The sequence below is a fragment of the Lissotriton helveticus genome, chromosome 5_1 (genome assembly GCF_964261635.1).
Source record: "Lissotriton helveticus chromosome 5_1, aLisHel1.1, whole genome shotgun sequence".
NCBI classification, from domain to species: Eukaryota; Metazoa; Chordata; class Amphibia; order Caudata; family Salamandridae; genus Lissotriton; species Lissotriton helveticus.
Genome location: NC_136065.1, coordinates 1,942,183,458 through 1,942,205,338, shown reverse-complemented (window position 1 = coordinate 1,942,205,338; position 21,881 = coordinate 1,942,183,458). Strand labels below are relative to the sequence as shown.

The following is a 21,881-nucleotide window of genomic DNA, read 5'->3' as shown; positions in this document are numbered from 1 at the left end:
AAAGGTAAAAAACGGTAAACTCAGAAACAATAAGGGGAATAAAAGGAAACCAATTAGAAAATATAGGAAGAAAAGGCAGCGTCGGATAATTTTTCAAAATTCTTCGACGGCACTGGAGAATGAAGTGATCGTTCTGGATCCTTCTTCTTCTATATCCGCAAAGGCGGATATTGATATTGAATTGAATCCACCCACTTCCACTTTTCTAAAGGTAGAAAGTGAATTGTGTCCGCTAACGTCCCTGGGAGCGATTCCACAAATGGGGGGTCCCCTTCCAAGCCTCTCTCTACCAACAGCGACCGGAGTTCAAATTAAATATCAATCTGGGTCTCTTAATCCCTTGGCCTCTCCTTTCTTTGTAGCCTCTGAGATTGGAGACCGACACTTCCCGGATCGCCCTTTAACAACTTTAAAAGCTCCAGTGGACACTCTTGTGTTAGACTTCTTACCTCTATTTGATGTTGACCTACCCTTAAACAGAGCTTGGCTTCTTAAGCGTTTCAGTGAGATAGAAAGTCTCCATCATATTCAAACTAGGGACATTGAGTTAGTTTCCCTGTTTGGTGAAGTCAAGGTAACGAGTATAAGGGTCAAATTCTATTCACCTATTATTGTAAATTTGATATTGCAGCAAGCTGAGAATTTTCAACGTACAGGCATTGATATTCTCCCGATCTTCCACCCTGGTAACATAAACCTGTCTTCTGGGGAGGTATTTGGAAGGAAGGAGCAAAATGGGGTAGCCTCTCCTCTTAGAGACCTGAAGATTTGGGTGTCTAAGGGGAAACGCTCGGTTTCCCAAGTGAAGCCACTTCCGCTGACTCAGAATTCCTCTTGTACAGAGGATAATAATCGGTGGAACTGGCTGCATAGTGCCTTATCCACAAAAACAAAAGATAGTCCCAGATTGTTTCGGCATCTTTAACACCTCATTAAATATTATTTCCTGGAATGCCGCAGGGATCCACAGTAGCCCAGAGAAACTTGATCTTTTATTTTCTCTGGGAGCTGATGTGATCTGTTTACAGGAAACGTGGTGTATTAATACGTTGAAGGTTTCTAAGGATTATTATGTCTTGGAAGTGCCTGCCGTACCCTCCAGGAAAGGTCATGCCAGGGGGGGAATTGCTTGTTTACTATCAAATAAATTGCAATGGAGATTTACCCATTATATCGATCCTAGCAAACTCTTTCATGCTATAACCATTGATAATTTGTTTAATAATGGCATAAAGTCCCCTATTGTTATTTTGAATGTTTATATTCCTCCGGAAGAGTGTTTTAATGTGATACTGAAGCAGGTATTTCGATATATTGATCTAACTAAAAATGTCCCATCCCCTCCGGAAATTATGCTTGTGGGAGACTTGAATTGTAAAATCTCCAATGTTAGTTTGGAACTTTTTAGGAATAGACCTAAGGAGGAGGCTTATTTTGTCCCTCAATCACTCTTCCCTGATAAATCAGTGACAAATAAAAGAGGGAAGATTTTGCTAAAAGAACTAGCGGCCGTCGACGGACTTATATTAAATGGGAGATTTCCGTCTGACGTGCCTGCAAAATGTACTCACAAGTCTCCCTTTGGGTCTTCTATCTTAGATTATGCAATCGCAGACTACGGTTTGTTTCCTTCAATTCAGGACCTTAAGATCATACCTACCCCTCTGAGTGACCATAGCATATTGTTTGTAACTATTTCGTTAATTCCTTTGACAATCGCTCCCCGGTCTCTATATGGCAGTGATGCTGCCTTCCACGCTTCTTCTGGAAGGTGCTTTTGGAATCCCTCAGCCATTAATGGGGTACAGGATTTTTTATCCGATACCCTATTGGTGTTAAATGAATGGCGTGGGAATGAAATATTTTATTTTGAAAAATTTGTTCGAAATATCACTTTTTTTGCTAAAAAAACTTTCAGACCCAGAAATGGGGTAGTGGTTCCTAGTATATTGCGTAACTTGAACAAGGAAATAAACAAATTAGTCCGTGAACAATATCTAGATAGAGTTATGGAACGTGGAAAAGAAATTTCCAGGCTAAAAAGAAAGAGAAGTAGACTCAAGCAAAAAATAAAAAAGGAACGGGAGGATAATGTTTGGATTAATTTGAGGGAATCTGTTGTTCATGGCAGGATCAGAGAATTTTGGGCAATAATCGGTAAGGGGTGCGGTTCTAGACTAAGCCCCTCTCCTATCCCTATAGCGGAAGAGGTATGGATTACCTATATTCGGGATCTTTATGCAGGGAACGGGTCTTTAAATGATGATATTGCCATCAGTGCTATTTCAGGTAATGATACTGCTATCGGTGCTACTCCCGTGGGTTTTATTAATTACCCTGCAGAAAAAGAAATTGAGATGGCTATAAAAAAACATGCGTGTTTCAGGGGCAATGGGCCCTGATGAACTCCCCATGACGGTCCTGAAATTGGATCCGGCAAGGTGGAGCAGAATCCTGTATCCCCTGTATAAAGCCTGTTTTCTGTCTAAAACGGTACCCGCCTCTTGGAGGGGAAGTATCTTGGTCCCTATTTTTAAGAAGGGAACTAGGGATAGTCCGAGTAATTATCGTCTGATTGCTCTCCTCGACTCCATCGGAAAGGTATTTGCGAAATGTCTTTTAAAATCTCTCTCCGTTTGGGTAGAGGAGAATAATATCTTGCCATCAGAACAGACTGGCTTCCGTAGGGACCATGGTACGTTAGATAATCTCACCGCTCTTCATGTGGTCACAGATAAGTACGTTCGGGTGAGAGGTGGGGTGGTGTATGCCGCCTTTATTGATTTCTCCACAGCGTTCGACAAAGTTGATCGTGGAACGCTGTGGAGAAAATTGGCAGTGCTTGGTCTCCCATCCTATCTGTTGGAGCTGGTGCGGGCTCTTCACACGGAGACCTGGTGTAGGGTTCTGTTGGGGGGCGAAAGGGGGCTATCTGATACAATTCCATCTTTAAATGGCCTTAAACAAGGCTGTTTATTGGCTCCCCTTTTGTTCTCCCTATACACGGCAGACCTACCCGTCGCCTTGTCTGCCAGAGAGGGCATCGCCCCGGTGGTGGGGGGGACCCCTATTTCCTGCCTGATGTACGCCGATGATGTCCTTATCCTTGACTTAACTCCTAAAGGACTTGCAAATCGGCTACATGCTCTTTACACTTTCGCTGTAGCTCACTGCATGATGATCAATATTACCAAAAGTAAAGTTATGTGTATAGCTGGTAAGAAGAGGTGCCGATCTGTAGATTATGGTTGGTTTATCGGGGATCAAAAACTAGAGGTGGTAAAGTCCTATACTTTTTTAGGGAAAATCATCACGGCTAACTTGAGTGAGAAGCTCCATATAGAACATTGCTCACGCAAAGCTATTGCCCATGGCAAGGGCTTAAATTCCCTATACCATGCAACGGGGAAACGGCACTTTCCGAGTTTATTGGAAGTGTATAGATCTAAAATCCCCGCAACAATACTGTATGGTATCGAACTTATAGAGGTGAAATATTGGGACTTTTGCCATAAGATTGAGGGGAAACTTCTTAGATATCTCTCTTTTCCTTAAATACCGCATGCTCTCTGGCCGTCTGCAGGCTCGACTTTGGTCTTAGGAGTAGCTGGGTGCAGGGATTATGTGCCCTCGTAAGATGGGTGGCCTGCCTTGCGAGAGCAGAAGTAGGGACAATGAGAGCCCTCCTCAGAAGTGAATTGTTGGGTAATTTTAATGAGTTTTCTCAACTTGTTCGTAATTTCAGAAAAGCTGTAACCCTACTAAAATTAGATGAAACTGCTCTTTTTTTGTATTCTCCTTTTCAGTTAAAACTTGTTTTAAAAGCAGCTTCATGGGACTTATGTTTCCAATCGGATAAAAAATTAATTTGTGAAAAAAGGAATGTAGATCTTCTCCTTGAATCTTATCTGATGAAACGACCACAACCCTATGTTTTATGGACCCTTCCACATGGTATTCGTAGATTCTGGTTTCTTCTACGCTACGATTTAATACCTTTAAATCGACTGTTATCTAAATGGTACGGTTCCTCCCCTTTGTGCAATTTATGTAAAGTGGATATCCAGGACTGTATGCATGTGTTATTGATCTGCCCTGCGCTATGTAAATTGCGCTCTAGATGGTTAAAAGTTATCTGTCTTCGCCTTGGCATTGTCACTTTGAATGACTTTCTTTTTGCACTTTACTGCCCTCCCAATGAAATGTTCTGCTTCCATATTTTTAATTTTTTTAAAGGTTTTTTAGCTATTTATTGATATGTTCCTAGAGATGTCTTGATGTCCCGACTTTTTGTAGTTTTGTTTCATATGTCAGTATTGTATTTAACCAAGGTTTTTTCTGTTTTTAAATGGTATATCTCCTTGTTCTTTTCTCTTTTTTGTAATGTATTTGTTTTGTGTTGAATTCTGTGTATTTTTATGTGGCCCTCTGTGAGAGCCAAAACATAATAAATAAAATTGAATTGAAAATTGAATAACACTCAACCTAAAAATAATGCATCATGGTTGTCCTTCGACACCTACTCGGAAGAAGCAATACACAAACTGCTCGGCACCCTGAAGCCCTCTAATCACCACATAGACCCCCTACCTGCCAATGCTGTAAAAGACTTCATCCCCCTGCTCCTCCCACTCTGGACCAAAATCATTAACAGCTCCCTTCAACAAGGTCTCATCCCAGACTCCCTCAAGGTGGGGCAAGTCACGCCTATACTCAAGAAGCCTACAGCTGACCCGTCTGACCTGAACAATTACCGCCCTATCACTAATATTCCCACCCTGGCCAAACTGCTGGAAAAATGTGTCCAACTCCAACTAACAAAACACATTGACCAATATGACCTCCTCAACGCTCATCAATCAGGCTTCCGAGCGAATCATAGCACGGAAACGGCTATGACGCACATAATCGATGACGCCCTCCAAATTCTAGATCGCAATGAATCCTGCCTCCTCATCCTTCTTGACCTCTCTTCAGCATTTGACACCGTCAAACACGAGAACTTACTGGAGCTGCTAAGCACTAGAATGGGTCTATCAGGAACTGTTCTCAAATGGTTTACTTCCTTCCTCTATAACCGGACTCAGAAGTTCAAGATTGGCAATGTGTTATCTACACCTGTGCCAGCAGTTCTAGGTGTCCCACAAGGATCATCCCTCTCCCCACACTGTTCAACCTCGTCATGGAACCGCTCGCCACCTTCCTCCAAGCATCCAATGTTCAATTCCATATGTATGCCGATGACACACAACTTTACCTAAAGCTACGATCCCCGGAAGATATCAAACTTCTGAATTCTACACTTAGTAACACTCAATCCTGGTTGGCCGTTAATCACCTCAAACTAAATGCTCTGAAAACTGAGTTTCTACACATCTCACCTCCAGCGAAAATTACCACCACCCAAACCTGGCTCAATAACCTAACAGCACTCAATGTCCAACCTACCATCGTGGACTCTGCGAAATCCCTAGGCATCACACTCGACGCCAAGCTCAACATGCAACAGCACGTTAGCAAAGCAACAAAAGGAGCTAATTTCCAAATCAACACACTGAGGAAACTTAAACCCTTCCTCCCAGCCAAGGACTTCCAAACGGCTGTACAAGCGTTAGTCATCCCTCGCATAGACTATGGAATTGTGGCCCTCAGCGGACTCCCGTTAGCCACAAAAGCACCCCTAAGAGCCTCCCTGAACGCTGCCGCGAGACTCATCACTGGCTCACGAAAACATTCGCATATATCCCCAGACTTAAAATCTCTAAAATGTCTACCTTTTGAAGCCAGAATACAGCTAAAAATTGCCGTTATGACACACTCGGCCGTGCACCACAAGGCACCCAACTACCTTGCTCAAAAGTTGTCTATATCAGGTGGCTCGAGAACCAATAGAAGTACAAAAAACCTACTCCTGAAACCTCGTAGATTCCGGAAGGAAAAAACATACAAGCGCTCCTTTTCAGGAATGGCACCCAGGATCTGGAATGCACTCCCTCCTGAAACCAGGCTTATCCCCTCCACTGCATTCTTCAAGAAAGAGGTGAAAACCATCCTCATGGCCAAGTTCACCTGAACTTTACAGGTGATGGATCAGAGTCTCTGCATCGCTGTGTATTGTTGAACTTTTGATCTCCTGATTGCCTCTTGACACTGTACTCTTATGTGATTGTGACACTATTATGCTACTCTACTACTACCGATCACTATATGATACACCTTAGTTTGTTGATTCACCCTCACGTTGCCGCCACCCCTTGTTCGCTCTATCCTTAGAATCTGGTATAAGCCATCCCTACATCCAAAGTTTACCTGAACTCTGTGGTAGCGTGATCAATGATTTTGCGCCGTCTTATACTACTTGTTACCTGGATGTATATTGGTATGTGCTCTGTACACTACTGTTTTCCTTTTATGTTTAGTGACTATTATATTGTTCCCATTGGTTCTGTTCAGACCTGCTGCCCCTACCCCTCTCTCTGTGAAGCGCTCTGATATCTGTAAAGATCTTGTTCGCGCTATATAAAACTTTGAATAAATAAATAAATAAGATCGGCAGCGGAAAGAATCTGCTGCTGGGCTACACTGTGGAGCTGCTGGGGCACAGTTTGCACAGGCTGTGGATAGGGGGACTGTTGATTCACTGACGGAACTACCTCCTCAGCAAGACCAGCCAGTGTCAGTATAACTCTTCAGTGCCTTACACCGTCGGGACTCCACTCATGCAAAGAGGATTGCTGTCAGCATGCTCATTCACTCCTTAAAGCAGCCGACTACTCTCTAGCTGTAAAGAGCGGTCTAAGCCAACAGGTCCATCAATATCACCCTTCACCCTTCTGAAACTTCTCTTTCTGCATAGAGCGGTATAAGCAAACAGCCCAGTCATTGACATCCAGTTCCCTTCACACTGCCAACACTTCGATCTCTATGCAGAGCGGTTCAAGCAAACAGCGCTCTCAGTGTGACGCTTCACACCAGTGACCCTTCTTTTACTGTACGGAGTGATGTAAATCCTCACCTTTCTGTATAGAGCAGTTAAGGAAAACAGCACTGTCAGTACCCCCTGACCTGCTTTAACAAAGCCGACCATTCACAAACTGCGCTGATTGGTATAAGTACCTAGCATTATCCATACCTCCCTTCTTGGCCTTCAAACCCTGATCCTCCCATCACTGTATTGTATTGTAATTGCATTTATATAGCGCTTACTAGTACTACGCCGGACGAGAACTTGAAGCGCTTTTTCGGCGAGTAACAGACTTCTCCAGAACAGTATAAGGAAACAGTGTAATTCATATCACCCTTCTACACCTTCATACCGCTGATCCCCTGTCGCTGTACAGAGCAGTATAAACAAACAAAACAAGGGCCTTGTAAATAAGACCCTCTGTATTTGCTTTGGCGCTGAAAATATATTAAATTAACAAAACATATTCGAAGTGGACATGTCTCTGCTTTGTTAAATGCTTACAGGCCTTATACTGTGAGACCTTTGCCCGATTTCACTTTCGGTCAAACTGTTAAATGTTGCCCAACTATTGCAGAGAGGGGGCGATAAAACCGCCACGCAAGTCCTCTAACTTGGCTATGAACTTCTGTATTTAGAAACTGCAAGTAAAACCAAAATACAAAGTGCTGCTGAGCTAGAAGAAAACAGCCTTTGCCTGTAAATCCTTGCTGACATGGCTGGCCAAGTGTGGGCCGGAAGTGGAGGCGATGCCCAGGCGATACTCGGCTGATTTATGTAGATGAAAATATGGCGCTTTTCCGTACCTGGAAGGGAGTGTGCAAACGGCAAACTGTCCACAGTTCAGAACACTAGTGCGTATTTCCAGAAACGGGTGCCCTCTTTCCCCAGTGCCCTGCCCTCTAAATAAATACATTAATTAAGGGGAGATGAACATGTTTTACGTATACCCTGAAATATGGAAGATTCCACAACAAAAATCACCTGGGATTTGGGGGACTGGGGAACAGTGAACTCCTCTCATCACCAAGCCCAACAAGCATTTGCAATGCAGTAGGTCTCGCATTAACGCGAGTTTGAGCTATTGGCATTGTAAATGACAATTACTTTTATTTATGTTTTTGTTTTAAAAACGTAAATAAAAGGTCTTGTCATTTACCATACTAATAGCTCAAACTCGCATAAATGCAAGACCTATTGCATTGCAAATGCTTGTTAACATTGCAACCCAAGGACTTATATAAATTTCCCTTTAGCTACTACTACCAGACAGTAATCACGCTCCTCTGTTCCGCTTGCCTTGGCAGACCCTGGATCAAATAGAATATATATATATATACTCAGCCAATTAATATTACTGTGGTATATGATACAAACAATGGTAAATAAATTAAGCTAAGCCAAAAGTATCTGTGAAAATGGAATTCCTATTGTCCTGCTATCCCAGCAGTACTTTTCCCAGTCCAAAGCTGCACAATGGCCAGAGTTGTAGACTATGGATGTCTTGTAGCGCAGTACCCATTAGAGAGAGTTAGGAAGCTCATACACACCAATGCTAAAACACGTTGTTCAAAGGAGAAGGTCAAAGAAGGAAAACACCTGAAATACATATTAAAGGAAGAGGCAGACAAAGAAAACCACAATGAAATATAATTTGGAAAAAAGACAGAAACGTTAAGACCCATAATACACATATTATCAAAAAGTAAGAAGGAAAACACATCCTAAAATACATATTATAGAACAGAAAATGGAGAACAATTCAAGGACAAGCATTTGCAATGCAATAGGTCTCGCATTAGGAAAGTTTGAGCTATTGGCATTGTAAATGACACTTTTTTTATTTATGTGTTGGTTTTGAAAATAGATACATTAATAGCATTGTCATTTACAATGCCAATAGCTTAAACTTTCGCAAATGTGACACCTATTACATTTGTAATACAATATGTGTTGAGAGTGAGTCAGTGAGTCAGTGAGTGAGAATGAGTGGGAGAGTTAGTCAGTGAGTGGGAGTTAGTGAGAGAGAGAGAGAGTGGGTGAGTCGGTCAGTGAGAGTCTGGACAGTGAGTGGGAGAGTCAGTCAGTGAGTGAGAGAGAGTGGGCGAGTCGGTCAGTGAGAGTCTGTTAGTGACAGTGAGTGAGTGAGAGAGTGGCAGAGTCAGTTAGTGAGAGTGAGAGTGGGAGAGTCTGTCAGTGAGAGCGAGAGAGTCAGTGTGAGTGAGTCAGTGTGAGTGAGAGAGTGAGTGAGAGAGTGAGTGAGTGAGTGTGAGTGAGTCAGTGGTGTGAGTGAGTCAGTGTGAGTGAGTCAGTGGTGTGAGTGAGTCAAAGTGAGTGAGTCAGTGTGAGTGAGAGTTAGTGTGTGTCAGTGAGAGAGTGAGAGTCTGTGAGAGTGTGAGAGTCTGTGCATGGCTTCAAAGGATATTGCTCCGTTTGTTGCTCGTCCCAACTATTCTTTCATGTCTGCTTAATAAAGAGAGCTGTTTCTTTCTTAACTCTCATGTAGATTATCTACTGCTACGTAAATAGCTCACTGGAGCGTCTGGCTAATGACTGTCCTTGTAAAAGGTGCGGAACATATGTTTAAAAGTGTATACATTGGCTTAGCCATTATCTGATCATATCCAGGAAATATCCCTGCTTTATCTGGTTTACAGAACTCTCCATGTATTATTGGAACGATGACTTGGGGCCCAAGGGGTAATGTGCTTGCTACACAGCTTAAGGTATGATCGACTTATCAGTTTATTCAGCAGGCTGCTATCCCAGAATATAACCTGCAACTGAGCTCACACTTTCTGTTCTAAGGGAGACCGCTCAATGGGTTGAGGAACCAACTGCAGAGATGCATGTGTAACCTATAGGTTACCTGGTTGCATCCTAGTGATATGTTTAGTGCTGGGTCGGGGCGTAGCAAGGGTGCCCTGGTTCAGTTGTAAAATGCAACCATAACTGTGGTGTAGTGCCCTGTCCCCAGTATCGACAGACCCCGGTGCCACTGCTCCTGTTGCACTAATATGAATGGGTACGCACCTGGTCCCCTTAAGATAAATTGTTGTGGCACCAAACATCACATCGATGTTTACTAACCTGTAGGAATGCATCAACCCTGCTCCTGCGGGCCGACCACACCCACGACTCCCCGCCCACCTCTGCAATGAACCCGACCAGAACCAATAGGAAGCTTCTGGTCGGGGATGCCTACCACAGAGGGTGACCAGATCATGCGACTGAAAAACCGGGACATTTCAAAAACACAGAGGAAGGACTAGAATTGTACATCAAGGAAGTGGCAAAGAAGGACAACCCTCAACAACACAAACACACAGAAAAAGCACTAAGAAATTAAATAAAATGTAATTTTCAAAACCAGTATCATACCGATTAATTAAATTGCTTACTAGTAACAGCTACGAACTAGCGCTGATTTGGAACACCTAAAAAAACGGCTCTCTCTGTTTTGAGTTGGCCCTCTCTAAAAACCGGGACGTGACCCAAACCAGCGATTGAAAAACAGGGACTGTCCCTGCGAATCCGGGACGCCTGCTCACCCTACTGCGGTACCACACACACAGGGAGGGGCTTACATAGTTGGCCCCAGCAAGCCACAAATATTGCTACTGTGCTAGGATGGAGAAAATAGGGCAACAGAATGCCAACAAATGTAATTTCTCTAACGATGGCATAAATCACTGGCCAGGCCCTAGCGCAGACAGTCACACTGAGACAGATAAAAAAACAAGTATGTGATTTCTCTGCGTATATGTCGCATACCTTGAAACATTACCAAAAAAGCCCTTCATATCCCTATTATAAAAATATTATGGGTACTTACTTACTAAAGCGGCAAACATATTCGAATGTCAATTACAATTTTGACAGCGCAGCCAGTAGCGATTACCTAAAGCCAGATGCATAATAAAAATCAGTTTTCTTTTTTTCAATTCAATGATGAACGGTACTTGAAGAGGAAGCCTCCTTCTCATAAGATGGCCTGAGTGTCTGCGCGCTCGAGGCCTTCGCCTACCCTTCCTGCAGTTTCGCTTGCACTTTCTCCGCCGCACCAGTCCCTTTTCTATGTCGGCGCTGCACTGAAGGACACAGTCAGCGGCTGGATCTGACGTCACCTCCCCGGGCGCCGCAGCTTGCAGCGTTAGTGTGAGCACCGGGGCAGGGCCACGAACTTGGTGCCACGTCAGGGCTAAAGCTGGGGCGGCGGAACACCAACATGAACCCGGCACACCACGAGCATCCGTGAGAGCAGCAGCCGCAGCCATGGAAGCCCGCTACAATCTGAAGAGCCCCGGTAAGGATAAGCAAAGCCCCTCCCTCTCGCTCATTGTGAGCCTGGCAGAGGGCAGCTGCCCGTGTCACCCAACCACCGTGTGTGTGGGGGGGGGCGGAGGGGAGGGGGGGAGGGCAGAGGGTGGCGGCGGCGTGTGTATGCGTGCGTGTGCAGGGTATGTGTGCGCGCGCCTGTGTGTGTGTGTGTGTGCATGCAGAGGGGTGGGGGCTGGCTGTGTCTGTGTGTGTGCGCCGTTAATGCATGCGAGCGAAGCGAAAGCAGGGGCTGCGAGTTCGTCTGCGCAAGCGCGGCTCAGAAGCGCACTCCCGCGGTCAAAACTGAGACTGCAAAAGCGCGCGTCTGACTCGTGTCTACATTCCCCAAAACGGCTGACAATAGTAGTCGAAGCAGACAGCAATCAATGCTTCGCATTGAATGCAGGTCTGCTCGACCTAAAAAAGCAGATAAGTGAGACTTTCTAAAAGATAGAAAGAAACAAAGTCTAAAAGGAAAATGCCTCAAACATTTAAAACAAGTTAAGAGAACATTTGAAACGGAACTTTCACCTCGGTGACAATGGACTTGTGCAACAAGCGCTACTCTATTTTTTTTAAAACTGATTGCATGCTCAAAACGAGCCGCGCTGTTTAAGCTGAAGAAGCAGTGTTGCCGGCGGGGGCGAAACCAGGAAGTCAGGCATCCATGTCACAATAGGAACTGACTGATGCCTCACTCTCCTGTTATGTGACAGTAGCAGGGGTGGGGGTGTACGCTGTGGTAGAGATCCTACTGCCTCCGGGAGTTGTAATAAAGCTACCAGCTGCAAGGTCGTGGTGAAACAAGGCTCCAACCTGACAGTGACAAGGCGCCCCCATAAGTGGCACACAGACGTCACTATTGCCTTGTAATCATGACTTCTAGACTTAGCGTATCCAGATCACTTTCATCCCCAAGAAATTCGATCAGCTTAAATATAAAGGTGGATTTAACAAAGAAAAACCCTTTTTACACGCATAACTTGCGCACAGAAAGCAAAGTATTCAGTTTGCGACAGCTACTCTGTTTCCGATAAGCCAAGACCCGCAAATTAAAAGGAAGCTTTCTAAAGAATTATTTACTGCGTTGAAGGCGCCCGGCGTGTACCCTCGACAGCTGCTAGGTGTGACCTTTCACTAATTGTACTGCCTGCTTGCTCGGTGACGCGGCTCGCTGTAGACACTGTAACACGCGTCGGATCAAGTGCCTGTACTTTTGAAGTTAATTGAGTTCATCGTGCAGCATGTGGGGGGCAATATGGGCCCAAGTGGGCTGTTTGCACCCACATAATCTTGGCGGGGAACTTTGTGAGCACTGACAGTTGCCGCAAAAAGTGCAGGCTGCTATGCAGTAAGATTTGAGGGTCTGTAAATATAGACCTGAAAAAAAACAGTAAATAGACTATTGGTGTGTTGACATTTTAAAACTGATGACTTCTCACTTTCTGTAATCAACGTCTCATCTGTTTGGCAATATGTCTGCACCCTTTCTTGTTGTTTATGCTGTCTCACATACTTTAAGTTGTCTCAATCTTATGCCATATGCAATCGAGCACTTTCCTGTTCATTCGTTCGTTCATGCCTGCTCAGCTTCTCTGTTGTCTGTAGTTCTATCGCCCTTGTTCCATATATTCTCTCTCTATATTGTGCTGGCTTACACTCACGCCTTCCCTCAACTCAGTCATATCCCATGATGTCCTTCCCTAGTTCCTCTCTCTTCTCTCACACATGGTGGCTCTCACCATCTATGTTGCTCTTATCACTTTTACTGTTTGGCTCTCAAAATGTCCACAAGATCACAGGCTCATGGTTCTCATTACCTATTCTGCGCCTCAAGTCGTGAATTTTCTTTCACATCACCTGCACCCGCTCATTCATTGCACTTGCTAGTCCCTCGAAAAAAGGAAGTCAGGCATCCTTGCCCGTGACAAGGGCGGGGCCTGTGACGCGGCCAGAAGAGGCCGGTGTTGCTCGTTGATGCGGGGCTCCCATCATGGAGGGAGAGCCCGCGGTAGCGTGAAAATCCAGAGAAGTGCCCCGCGTGTGGAGATGCGCTGGAGAAAAGGAGCGCAGCGAGGCGACGCGACAAAAGAGCACGGTGAGTGGAGGGGGGGATATGTGTGTCTGTGTGCATCTGTGTGTGCGCGCGTGAGCCCGTGAGTGGGGGTGGTGCTGGTGGTGGGGGAGGCGGGTGCGTGCGTGTGTGTGTGTGTGTGTGTGTGCCTGCCTGCCTGTGTGTGTGTGTGTGTATGCCTGCCTGCGTGTGTGTGTCTGTGTGCGTGCCTGCGTGTGTGTGTTTTGCGGGGAATCTGAGGCAGGGGACGGGCACGGCGCCGGCCTGGGCGTGCGCGCCCACGAGGTGAAGTCAACGCTTGTGTCCGGCCCCTGTCTCACATTCCCACGAGACGGATGACTATAGTTGTCGAGCTGGACTCAGCAAGCTTTGCTTGCTTTCTTCAAGGCTCGACCTAAAAACGAATGAAGCCCCATGGGGACAGGCCGTTTACCTAGTGCATGGGTGTGTGTGTATACGTCTATGCATGTGCCGTGCCATGAATACATACTGGAAACCTATTATTAATGCAGTCCGTCCAATGCGAAAGAGGCGGCCTCTGACAATATCACAGCGGTCATTGTGCACTGCTCATATTCCGTGATACATTGAGACATTTTGTAAGTTTCACAAAACCCGATTTTGTAAGGTCAAATCGCACAGAATTTTAAACCACCCTAAATCTCTACGCATTTCATAAATATGTTGAGAGATTAGTTTAACATGTAATTCTTGTGTACATTAAGGGATACAGACGGGCTGCAGAAGATATTACACTCAGCGATGAGGGTTAGGACAGTAGCTCTAAAGTTCTCCCGCCAAAGGTCATCTCCATGGTGATTTCACTGCACTCCCTTCCAGAACATACATCGCGAGAAGGTGCAACGATGAGATCCATGTAAGGCAGAGGTCTTCGAACTTTTGTAGGCTGAGCCCCCCCAGCTGATTTTTTTTAAATGTCGGGCCCCCCCACCACCTGATAGAAATTTCTGGCATCACGTACACCACATAACCGACCGCCACCTTCATATCCCTGGCCTTATCTGGTAAATAATGTCCAACACAATAAGTGTGTTTAGTTAACTGCAGGTTTGTGAGTGGGTGTAGTTAAATGACAGCTAAAAACTCAATCTTCCAGCAGGTAAATTAGTCACCAGACCCTGGTGAACCACACCTGAATATAAGTGATGCTGCTTTTATTGTCGCCTAAAAAATGCTGGATATACAAGGAACTTTGCCGTGTCAGCCCCCAGTAACAAACCTGCCCCCACCTTTCCAGCCTCTCAGGGAAACGCCTGATACTCGGTGCGGCCAGTCAGCTTTGCTACCACCCTCCAATGGTGCCCCTCATCTTTGCATAGACCGTCCCTCATGTGTATTTGATTTCTTTTATAGTGCTACTCATCCCAAGTATGTACGGCAGGTTGTCGGAGTGCCTCATATAAATGTGAAAGTCAATGTTCTGAGGGCTACAAGTTGTAATCATTCTTTCATCAGTCATTCAGTCTTTCACCATTCATTCATTCATTTCACCATGTCCTTCCATCTGTGTGCCCATCCATGGCCACACATATTCAACCATTTGCAAACCTATCCATCACATATCCTTCAATCCATCATTTCACTCATCCATCCCTCCATCCACGTTTCACCCTATCCATCTGTATACTCATCCATCCAACCATTTACCCTTTTACCCATCCAGCCAATCTTTCAGTTACTCATCGATCCACCCAGTCACTCACCCTTCCACCCATTTAGTCATCCATCCATCCTCCCTTTCTCTCTCATCCCCCTTTCTCTTAAGCATCATCCAGCCTTCCATTCACCCACCCAACCATCTACGCATCCACTCATGAATCCATCCATTGACCCTATCACTCACCCATCCTCTCTCATCCATCCAACCTTTCACTCCTTCACATCTCTACCCATCCTTTTGTCCATCTACCCTCCCTTTCACTCTCATCCACCCTTTCATTCGTCCATCCACCCTATCACTTATCAATCCATCCATCCATCATTTCACTCATCCATCCACCCTTTCACCCAAACATCCATCTATTTATCTTTTCTCTCATCCATCCTCCCACTCACCCATCCATCCTTTCTCTCATTATCAATCCATTCACCCTTTCACTAAACCACTCTGCCATTGAAATTAAAAAGCATGGGCACATCTATCCATTTCCCCTCCAACCCTCGGTGACCGCTGAACCCCCTCCATGTCCCTCCACTCACCTCCCCCCACGGACTTCGAAACCTTGGCAGCACTAAATGGCCCAGCAGTATATTAGGGCACAATTCTATTACATAAGCCCATTCCACTTACCTGTTGGTGATCTTCGAAGGTGTCAAGAGACCAGCAAACTACGTCACTGCACGGCGGTCAAACCAGGAAAGCCCCCACAGCACACAAAGAAGAATCAAGGCACAAAAAAAGGCAGCGCGCACGAAACAAACAGCAGGAATGAAGAAACAAAATTGGTGCATTCAGCAGTTACTTGCAAGCAAATTTTGCGACACTTCCTGCCATCTATGTTGCTGCCGCATGATTGGTGGAACGTCAGTGGTGACGTTCTATGTGTTGATTGGGCTGCTGTCCGGAGCTGGCCAATCTAAAATCCCTATTTGAAATGGGTAAAGAAATATCAGATGGAAACGACATTGTGGAAACAATGCTCGCCCCACAGATTGAAGAACACTGATTAAGGTATCTCTATAAACACATGAAGTCACGTGCTTCAATCTTTTGAGGTTTGTCTTGTTTTCAAGTGCCGAAGCTTGCAGCTGCATGGGTGTAATGACTGCAGCATTCTCTGAACCATAATCACAAATTTGCTAGCATTCGCGACAAGAATTTGCAATTCTATTAAGGACACGGAGGCGAGGATTATGCTTCTCAAACTTTACTGCATCAACACAGCAGCCAATGAAAATATATCATTTTCTCCAGTAAACAGTAAAATTACTACATTTCCCATGAACACCATGGTTATAGGCACGCCCCCACAGTCCATAAGAACCCCCAGCGTGCACATCACATCCTCTTTCTTTGAGGCGATAAGTCCATAACGTGAACCAAACAAACAGTCCATAACATGAACCAAACAATCCTCCAACGTGGAAGAAGAACTTCAGGTCGTCATCTCGACGTCAGTCGTCTGTCAGTCCGACTTCTTATCCGATCCTGAAATAAAGGAAACAACACCACCGTAATCCTTGCATAAAAGGGTGGGTAAGCTTAATACATACAGTACATTAAGCCGGGTGGGATAATCCTCGCCTCCGTGTCCTTAATAGAATTGCAAATTCTTGTCGCGAATGCTAGCAAATTTGTGATTCTATGGCAGGACCGGAGGCTTCAGATTATGCTAGTTTAACGCTGATTAAATACCACAGAAGTAATGTCTCCCACCGGCTTGTAATAAAACGTCTTAAACGTTGAATCAGAGGACCAATCTGCACAATGCATAATATCTTGGATACTGGATCCTAAACCATATGACTTGGACGCCATTGCGCCTCTAACTGAATGAGCACCAAAAACATTTGTATCAACACCGGCTCCCTTCATAATGAACCGAAGCCATCTAGCAATAGTGGCAGCCGCCACTGGTTTAAAGGGCTTCTGAATAGCAATCAATAATTGTGAACAGCCCTGCGGCCGCAAGGCCTTTGTACATTCCTCGTAGGTCTTCAAACAATGGACCACACATAGTTTTTCATTGTCAGGAAAAGCATTATAAGATATATGTCTAGACATTGTTTTAGTACGACCCGTAATATGAAAAGAGACCCCTTCCGGGGTAAACACTCTACCTGTTACGTCGAGCGCTCTGACGTCTGAAGATCTTCTGCAAGAGGATAGACAAAGCAACATGGCTAATTTAGCCCACAATTGTTTCCTGGACAGGAGAGAATTAACCGGCCATCTGTCGAGCAACGAAATCACAACTGAGACATCCCACAAACCCGTATATTTTGGTTTGGGAGGGTTAGCCACCCTGATGCCTTTCAACAACTTACAAACTACCGGATGCATGCCCACCGGTTTACCATCCACCAGGGCATGCCCCGCCGAGATGGCCGAGCGAAAGTTGTTGACCGAACGATACGCTAGGCCACCTGTCGCCTTCTCGGATAAAAAGTTCAACACATGGGATAACTCTGCCCCCACGGGATCCAGATGTCGTCCCACGCACCAATCCACCCAGTTCTTCCAGGCAGCGGAGTATCGCTTCCTGGTGGAAGGTGCCCAAGCCTGCTTGATAAAGTCTGCAGTCTTGTCCGAAATTCCTGGCATTTGCCACTGTTCCCTGAAAGCCTCCATGCCATCAGGGATAACCTGCCCTCCAACAGCAACGGGTGCTGCTCCTGACGAGGGCCCTGCAACAACCACTTCAAATCCGGCAGTAGCCGGGGGCGGTCGCAGCTCCACTGTAACAACTTGGGAAACCACGCTTGTGACGTCCACCACGGAGTCACCATGACAATTTCCGCCGCTTGCCGTATCACCTGAGTCATTACTCTGGGAATTAACAGAAAGGGGGGAAACGCATACTGGATCCCCTCCGACCAATCTTGGAGAAAGGCGTCCGTCGCTTCTGCCATCGGATCCGGCCTCCAGCTGAAGAACCGGGGAAGTTGATACGTCAACCTGGAGGCGAACAGGTCCGTCTGAAAAGGACCCCAAATCGCCTGCAACCAGAGAAAGACCTGGGGAAGCAGCTTCCAGTCGCTGTAATCCCTCAAGTGTCTGGAATGCCAGTCCGCCACTTGGTTGGCCTGACCCGGGATGTACTCCGCAATGACTGAAATCTGGTGCTGTAGACAGTACCGCCAAAACTCTTTGGCTATCTGGACAAGAAGAGACGACCTCGTGCCGCCCAACTTGTTGATATACCTCACTGCGGACACATTGTCCAGGCGCAGGAGGATGCAACATGATGTCTGCTTCGGGGATAATGTGCGGACCGCGAACGATCCCGCCAGTAATTCCAAACAGTTTATGTGAAGTTCCAGATCCTGAGACGACCATCTGCCGCCTGTGGAAACCTCTCCACAGCGCGCGCCCCAGCCCCATCTGCTGGCGTCCGACTCGATTACCACATCCGGCCGCGACCCGAAGATCGCTCTGCCGTTCCAGGCATCTACGTGTCCTAGCCACCACTGGAGTTCGTGCCGAACTTCGTCCGTAAGCGGAACCGAGTCCGTATACGAGAGACCCTTCTGAAGGTGTCTGATCTTCAGACGCTGGAGGGCTCTGTAGTGCAAAGGACCCGGAAATATCGCCTGGATAGAGGACGCCAGGACTCCTACAATCCTGGCCAGTGTTCTGAGCGAGACTAACTGCCTGTCCAGCAGTTTCCTGATCTCCTTCTTCAAGTCCCTCAACTTCGCCTGTGGAAGAAGCAGCTGCGCCGTGAGGGAGTTGATCGTGAACCCCAGAAAGTCTATCACCTGAGTCGGGGTCACTACCGACTTCGCCAGATTGATCACAAATCCCAGTCCTTGTAACAAGGAAGTAGTCATGGTCAAGTGTTGCTGCAACACTGACCGGTCCTGCGCCATGATCAGAATGTCGTCTAGGTAAATGATCATGCGCACACCCCTCTCCCTGAGGAAGGCCACCACTGGTTTCATTACCTTGGTGAAACACCAGGGAGCCGAGGAGAGACCGAAAGGAAGAGCTAAATACTCGTACCACCGGCCGCTCCACTGAAATTGCAGGAACCTGCGGTGAGGATGAAAAATCGGAATAGAAAGATATGCATCTTTCAGATCTAATCGCACTAACCAATCTCCTTCTTGCAACAAATCCGCTAACATGTGGATACCTTCCATTTTGAAATGGTTGTACACCAGATGCTGGTTGAAATCTCTGAGATTGAGTACAAGTCTGTTGCCACCTCCCTTCTTTTGGACCAGAAAGACGTTGCTGGCGAAGCCGCGAGGGCTTCTCTGGCAAAGAGCGATCGCGCCCTTCCTCAGCAAGTCTGCCACCTCTGCTTCTATAAAACTGTGATCTAGTTGGGAAAAATGGAGAGGTGGCGGGGGAAACGCTTGCGCCGGAGGAGAGTAGAATTCCAGCTTGAACCCCTGAACAGTCTGCAGGACCCAAACATCCTGGGTTAACACTTGCCATAGCCGCAGACAATGCCGCGTGCGACCCCCCAAAGGAAGAAAAGACACATCTGTCAGACTCACCGGAACTTTGGTGGGACTTGAAATTCGCCCTGTTGTTTCCTGACTGGAAACGGCCCTTGTTGAAGCCTCGGCGTGAGGGGTAGAATGTTCCTCCGCGGGTAGAGTCCCACTCGCCGCGGCCGCGGCCAAAATCCCCTCTCTGGGAGCCTCTCTGGAATCCTCGGCCTGACGAGCGACCCCCGCCTCGCCCGGCCCTGTTGAAAACACCCTGCGTGAGGGCGCGTTTGATACCACTCTGGGCCTTATCCAACGCGGTGAAGGTGCCAACATACTTGGTGACGTCCTTCACGAACCTGTCTCCGAAGAGACACCCACCGGCCAGAGGGCCAGGTTCAGCTTCCGCCAGCTCCGTCAAGTTGCTGTCCATGCGCATTAGTAAGGACTTGCGCCTCTCCGAAGAGACGGCGCAATTTGCGTTACCCAGAAAGCAAATGGCGCGCTGAGTCCACTCAGCCAAGATGTCCGGATCAACAGGAGTCGCACCCTCTTTGGCCGCTAAGGCCATCTCTAGGATCTTCGCCAGGGGCCCAATGACATCCAACATCTTGTCTTGACAGCCTCGCCAGGCCCTGTCAAGCCCCCTCTTAGGGTCCTTCGAAAATTTTTTCAGGAAAGTGAGCATACTGGCATCTATCTCCGGTGTGTCCGCGACACCGTCCGGAATATCCGGACGCGGACATTCCGACCGCAGCCGGTTGCGCACCTCTCGAGGGAAGCTCTTACGGAGGTGGCTGTGAATGTAGTCAGACACGTCCGCTGGCGGGACCCAGTCCGAAGACCGAGGGTGGATGATATCTGAAGGGTCAAAGTGGAAGGCCTTAGGGGCCTTGTCCTCCACAGGCTTGGAAGCCGGTCTGGCCTTCTTAGGGGGCGGAGGAAGCTCCTCCGAAGTGTCCGTATCGGTATTGGTATCAGTGTTAGTGGTGGTGGTATCCGTGTCCACCACCACGGGACGTTTACTTTTCGCCTTGCCGCCAGAACGTGGCTGACTAGCGCATTCCTTCACCGGAAGGGAAGCCAAGGACTGCGCATGCGGCCATGACTGGCGCTCCTCCGTAATTGAAGTAGAGGTAGACGGAGCATCGCGCTTCTGCTTCTTGCGTTTATCGTAGCCATGACGCTTCGCAAAGCCTTCCAACTGCTTACGAATGGGGCGCAGGGCCACTGCGAGTGCTTGCTGCACAGTCTGGGGGACCTTTGTGTCCAGGGCTCTGTCAACTGAAGCTTGGACCGAGGCATCCAAAGCTTCAACAATAGTATCCTCTAGAACAGCATCCTGCTGCCCTTCATTAGTAACCTCCCCATCTGCCTCTTCCTCCTCAGGGTATTTAACCCACTCTTCCATGTTATCAAACTGGCACTGAGAATAAGGGAATAACCCTGGCAGCCTTTGGGGGTGGTGGGGGGGGTCAACCCACTGCACACAGACAAAATCACACAAACTGTACCCAAACCCCCTCAGCAAAGCTGTAGTCAGGAAGGCCAGTGGCCAAGGTCCTCAAATTCAGAGAGCGTGTGCCCACTCTGGACTTTCAATTATCCCACCCTGCACAGGCGATCTCACAAGAGGCAAGCCGGTGTGTAGAAAGCGCAAAACGCGCTTTCCAGGAAGCCAGGGGGACGTGCCGAGGCGCGCCGCCCAAAACGCGACCAAAATACTACCAAAACCAGCCCAAATGGTCAGCGTCCTTGGGCGCGCGCGTCGGCCGTGAGCCACCCGGCCTGAACGCGGGGCGCATTAGGGAGCCTCCGCGCGCCTTCAGGCAGCCGGTAACGGGCCCCAGTGATTAGCGCGGATTGCCCCTTGCCGGTCAAAGACCGTGGAAAAACACGCGCTGACAGCCGCGCTCTCCACAACGGAAGCAGCGCGCTGACAGGCGCTCGCTCCAAGGCGGGAGCAGCCCCTTGTAGGAGACGGCCCAAGCAACGAAGCGCAAGGTGAGCGCTGGAATCTATAAACACCGAAAATCACAAATGAGACTATACATGCCACCAGGGAGAACCCCCGTCCTCAATTCAGAAGCGGAACCACCCGCCTTAGGCAATCAATCATACTTTTCCCAAGACACCCCCAAAGAGACAAGCAGAGTGAGGGGACAGGGAAGTGGCACTTAACTCTGTCTTGAGCAGCAAAGAAAGAGGATGTGATGTGCACGCTGGGGGTTCTTATGGACTGTGGGGGCGTGCCTATAACCATGGTGTTCATGGGAAATGTAGTAATTTTACTGTTTACTGGAGAAAATGATATATTTTCATTGGCTGCTGTGTTGATGCAGTAAAGTTTGAGAAGCATAATCTGAAGCCTCCGGTCCTGCCATAGAATCCCAGAGTGCT

General features: G+C 47.2%; 1 protein-coding gene across 3 annotated transcripts in view; it reads right to left on the bottom strand.

Moving 5' to 3' along the window:
* SCRN2 (secernin 2) overlaps positions 1–21,881 on the bottom strand; it is a 242,995-nt gene that overhangs the window by 134,689 nt on the left and 86,425 nt on the right. The window contains exon 1 of one of the 3 annotated variants that reach the window (XM_078645584.1): positions 15,670–15,894. The exons of the other annotated variants lie outside the window; for them this stretch is intronic. The gene's annotated coding sequence lies outside the window, so the exon portion shown is untranslated. Of the gene's footprint in view, positions 1–15,669; positions 15,895–21,881 lie in introns of those variants that run through there. 3 annotated transcript variants of the gene reach the window in all.